The sequence below is a fragment of the Protopterus annectens genome, chromosome 2.part1, assembly GCF_019279795.1.
Source record: "Protopterus annectens isolate FY-2018-M chromosome 2.part1, PAN1.0, whole genome shotgun sequence".
Classification (NCBI taxonomy): Eukaryota; Metazoa; Chordata; order Ceratodontiformes; family Protopteridae; genus Protopterus; species Protopterus annectens.
The window spans coordinates 452,454,256-452,460,115 of record NC_056729.1 but is presented as its reverse complement, the minus strand read 5'-3'; positions in this window follow the sequence as shown (position 1 = coordinate 452,460,115).

Here is a 5,860-nt window from a genome sequence, read left to right as displayed (position 1 = left end):
GATGGTCTCCGATGCTTCCCTGGAGGTGTGGGTGTCCTTGATGAATATGGACACTAAAATGCATGATACGAGGTATAACCTGAACCAGGTTTCAGTTACTGCACAGACATCGAGTCTGCATCTTGAGATTTAGACTTTTTTCCATTATTGTTTTCTTAGGAGGTGGGTTTGTCTTTTGAGCCTTGCCTAAAAAGGCACTATGGTGGTGTTAAAGCTGATCATCTTGTCCTTGTATTGTGGCATCATTCTTGGTGAGGGCAAGATGCTGCTCAGGGTCAGAGTCATACCAGCCTGGGCTACATAATCAGAGAGCTCCTCTATGTCTCTTTTCATGCAGTCCACATTAATGCCGGCATGGACAATGTTGTACTTGCTTTGGAGTGACCTGAGTGCATGTGTGATCCTAGCTCCAGACAGGCAGCTCACCTCCTTGTTCAGCCTGGTGTGTCTGACTATAGAGACACCAATTACTAGTGTATCAGGCATGGTGTTTGGCCTTAAGGGCTGTGATTGTCTGACACACTGCTTTATTGAAGTATGTGTTTCATGTGTTATGTTTTGAGGTGGTGGATTTTTGGGTGTCTGCTTTGGGAGCCTCTGTTGTTTTGGTAAGTTTTTTATTAGAGCCTCCGAGTATGTCTTTGTGTTATTATGTGTTTGGTTTGCAATTGTGGTAGGTCTATGTGGGACTGGGTTTGCTGTGTGTGTGGTTACCTTCTCCTCCTGTCTGGTCTTGCCAGTCCTGAGTTGAGAGAGTTCAGCCTCCAGTTTGGCTATATAGTTGCATCTCTCACATGTATTTGTGTTTGTTGGGAGGAGGAGAGGGTTGTCTGTGTACATGAGACAATTGTAGCATTGTGTCAATATTCCCAGATTGTTGTTATACTTGGTGGCTTTGCAGTTGTCCACCCCTACTGTAAATTTGATCTGGGACACTCCTCCCAGTCTAGTGTCATTAACTCATTTTACCTAATACAGAGAGAACATCTGAGAAGGCCTTCTGTTTCTCCCTTTTCCCTTTCAAAAAAAATTGCCTGAATCTCCTTGTGTTCTGACTGTGCTTCTCAAACATTTTGGAACTATAGAGTATATTTTAGAGCATTTATTATAACAGTAATTGCCTTAATATTGCTACAGCTCAAGTGCTCTAGGTTGCACTGCATCTGAATTGTTTGTGTGTTTTAGTTGCTTTTCTGTATATATAGACTTCTCTGTATATGTAGACTAGCTATTTATTCTGCTGTATTACTGCCTCTTAAATCATTTTTCAGTTGTGCACTTGCCTTGCTTCATTTAATTTTAATTTTAATTGCATTTACTGTTTAGGACTACACACACAAGTGTGTTAGCCTTTTCTGTGTTTATTTACTGTATTATTGCATTGTTTAGCCTGTTTTAACAAAAAAAAAATACTAACTTGTTTGCTCGTTTCCCACCTTTCCTAGCCAGTCCATATCCCAGGCTTTGCTTGTCTCAGGACTTTATTTTCTGTGTTCAGAGCTATCCAGAACTTGCTGTGGTAGAGGGAAGTCCTACTGCTTACCAGTGGGTGTGGTGAGCATTGTACTGCCTATCTAATGCTAGAGGAGTGGTTTCCAGCTCTGAAATTGTAATTTTATTAGCCTTTTTGGACTGATTTCTATCCCTTTCAACTTTCTGGCTTAAAAACGCATGTGTTTGCACATTTTTCGCATTGTGCAGCACTGTGAGGCTACATTTAAACTATTCCAGGTGCTAGAAAGTCTGCTATTCAAATTTTCCTTTAGAACTAGCTGGTTTCTCAGTAGTAGCACTAAAATATGAACCCCTGTGACTAGCACTTGCTCTAGAACCTTCTGGAAAGCACTAGGAAGCCTGAAACTGATACAAGCACTCAACTCTCCTTGTCAATAAGGAGAAATTAATTGTAGGCACTAAACAGCCTATAATTGCAAAGTACCTTGCAAAGGTAAGGGAAAACAGCTCTTATACTTTACAAAAAAAGCACCTGAACAGGCATGTCCAAGGGTCAGCTTCCGGTGATTTCTCCTGTCCACCTGGTGAATCTGGGCATACTGGGGCAATGCGGCAACTGCCTCATATACACAGGCAATCCCCTCCTCCGACCACCCAGCACTACAACCTGCGAGAGATGCACTTACATAGCCAAACTGGAAGCATAGCTCTCCACGGCCAAGATTGTGCTAGACAGTCAAGAGGAGAAGGTTAACACCTGCACTACACCTCACGCAACTCATAGCCCTTCAAAACCCACACCATCAACACCCACACATAGCAACACTAAACACACATATGCAGAGGCCCTTAACATTAACCTGCCCAAGCAACAAGGACCTCTGAAGCTGAAATGCAAACAAACACCAGTCACAACCAAAGTGACACATAGCTCACAACACCAGTGTGCCACCCAACAACAGCCCCTAAGGCAAGACAATGTACCCAACACTTTAGTCATAGGTGACTCTATAGTCAGGCACACTGATGTCCCACTCAACAGGCTGAACAAAGAGAAAATTACATTCAGCTGCCTGTAGGGTGCCAGGATCTGCCACATAACGCATGCACTCAAGTCATTCCACAACAAGTACAAATACGACTCTGTCATTGTCCATGTTGGAGTGAATGACATGAGACGTACCTCCCTGGACTACATGAAAAGAGACATGGAAGAGCTCTCAGATCATGTGGCCCAGGCAGGTATAACCCTAGCCCTGAGTAGCATCCTGTCTTCGCCCAGAATTATACCACAATATAAGGACAAAATGATTGACTTCAACAATTGGCTAAGCTTCTGGTGTCATTCAAAGGGGATCCAGCATCTGTCTGCCTGGGAAGACATGATTGACAAACTACGATGCTTTGCCAGAGATGGTCTGCACCTGTTACCCCTGGAATTCAGGTTACTGGCTAAAGCTTTTGCCACCCCTATAGTCCTTTTTTAGGCAAGGTTCAAAGGATAAAACCACCACTGTAACAGATACAAGCATGCAAAATCTGAAGGTAGTGCTACTCAATGTTAGAAGTCTAAACCTTAAAATGCACTCTCTCGAGGCACTCCCAAAAATGGAGAACATCTATATCTGTGCAGTAACTGAAACCTGGTTCAAGGCTCCAGAGAGCACCCCTGCAATAACAGGCTACAACTTTTACCACACTTTTCAGCCACAAAACTAAGACCGAAACACTAAAGGTGGAGGAGTGTCCATATTCACCAAGGATATTCACACCTCCAGACTAGTTGCCCAACACAATGCATCTGAAATTCTTCAGGTGCAACTAACACTAGGTAAGACTGCAATCCAAACTGTAGCTTGCTACAGATCCCCCACCATGCCCCAAGATTCTCACTACACCTTTCTAAACATACTGGAAAATATTAAGATACAACCAAACACCCTAATACTGGGTGATTTCAACTACCCTGCCATTAACTGGGAAAACTACTTTGGTACCAACTCCTTTTCCCAATGATTCTTGTAATTCATAAATTCTAACGCCCTGGATCAACTAATCCATTGTCCCACCAGGGGCTCCAATATCCTAGACCTGGTCATTACCAGCATGGGAGATAGATGCTCCACACCAGTGGTCACCCCCTCATTGGTCAGGTCTGACCATAAGCAAATCACCCTTGACATCCACATCCCACCCCCACCCCCCAGTAAGGAAACATCCTTAAAAAACTTCTCCAAAGCCAACCTTATGCTACTGAAGTCAGAAGTGGCAAACTTCATGACACCCACGCAGACGGGATCTGAAAGTTCGACTGAAGAATCCTACACTAAGGCACTGTACGAGCACATCCACTCATGCATGAATCATGCTTCCCAAATAGAACCAAGATGCTCTTCTCCAAAAAAAGGAAGCCAATCTGGTGGTCCTCTGCTATAAACAAACTATATAACAGAAGGAAGAAACTGTTGCAGAAAAGAGGAAAATCCCAAGATGCAAAAAACTCCCTCACCAACTTCAGTAAGAAGCTGAGATCCCTCATAAAATCCTCAAAAGCTAGTTACGAAAATAAAATTGCCAAATATTCCAAAAACAACCACAAGGCATTCTATAGTTATGTCAAGAATCTAAATGGCAATGCTAGGATCTGCTCTGAGCTACAACAGAATGGCATTAAATATACTGATCCCATGGATATTGCCAATATCCTGGCAGATTGATTTAGTGCCAACTTCAACCCCTCTCACCCCCTAAAGGGCCCATCTCAATACCAAAAGATTGCCAAATTCCGATAATCACGGCCACACAGGTAGAAACCGCACTCTCCAAAGCTAAGAATACAGCATCCATGGGACCAGATGACATCCCAGGCTGTGTACTACATGAACTACAAAATGAACTGGCACCTCACCTAAGTGTCATGTTTAATCATAGCCTCACCTCAGGCTTCATGCCCACTGAGTAGTGCACAGCTACAGTTATCCCACTCCACAAGGGGGGATCCGCCTTGGATCCCGGGAACTACTGTCCCATCAGTCTGACAAGCCTGATCTGCAAGGCATGGAACACATTATCATGGAACTTATAAACAAAGACAATGGCAACCTTCAAACACTGGACCCCACCCAGTTTGGGTTTGTGAAGGGCCAATCTTGTCTCCTCAATCTGACTGACTTCTTCGAATTAGTCTCCAGAGCTGTGGACGAGGGTAAGGCAGTCCACACAGCCTATCTGGACCTCGCCAAGGCCTTTGACACCATCCCCCACAATGGAATCATAGATAAACTTACTAAGCTGGGCATAAATCCCTACATCACTTGATGGGTTGACAACTGGCTTACTGACAGAACCCAGACTGTAAAAGTAGCCGACTCCAAATCCAGCTCCAGACAAGTGACAAGTGGAGTACTTCAGGGTTCAGTCCTGGGACCACTCTTGTTTGGCATCTACTTCTCTGAAGTACAGGCCAACACTAAGGGACTCTGGCTAACAAAGTTCGCAGATGACTGCAAACTGGGAGCCATTATTGAATCCCCAAATGATGTGGATATTCTACAAAAGGGCCTTACAGAAACAGATGCCTGGTGCCAGAGCCATGGGCTCAAGCTTAATGCCAAGAAATGTATAGTTATCTCCTTTGGAAAAAACATGTACCCATGAATTACCACATAGGTGGCAGTACACTAAACATTGAAAGTGTGATGAGAGACTTAGGGACACAGGTGGACAGTGGTCTCACTTTCGATAACTACATCGCCACAACAGTCAGGAAATCCTTCTATGTGGCACACCTCATCACTAAGGGCTTTTCATCCAGAAAAAAGGAGGTCATTGTCCCACTGTACTCATCCCTCATTAGACCCATTATAGAGTATAATGCCCTGTTTGGTATGTACCTCACAAGACATCTACAACAACTGGAAAGGCCACAGAAATACCTCACTAAAAGAATCACAGGCCTAAAGCAGATGCCATATGCTGAACATCTAAAAAAACTTCAGCTATACTCTGTGGCATATTGTCTACTCAGAGGTGATCTCTGCTTAACATACAAGGCCATGTCAAACCCTGAGCTGTTGGACATGCTCCACTTAAAGAAATCCCAATCCCTCAGAGCCACACGCTCCAGGGATCTAAACCTTGTCATCACAATGAACAAAACATGCTAGAGGGATAGGTTCCTGACCCAGTGACTCCCCATACCCTGGAATAGACTGCCCATACATGTCAAGCAGAACGCCTCCTTGGCCCTCTTCAAAAGGAATCTTGATGATTGGATGGGAGATAGGAAATTCACCCCGGGGATCATGTCAGTCGCCCTGCTAGACAGGGTCCAGAGAAATAAATATTGTGGGAAGAAATATCCAGGGAATTGTTATGGCTAGGCATGTATAGGCCCTAGGGCCGA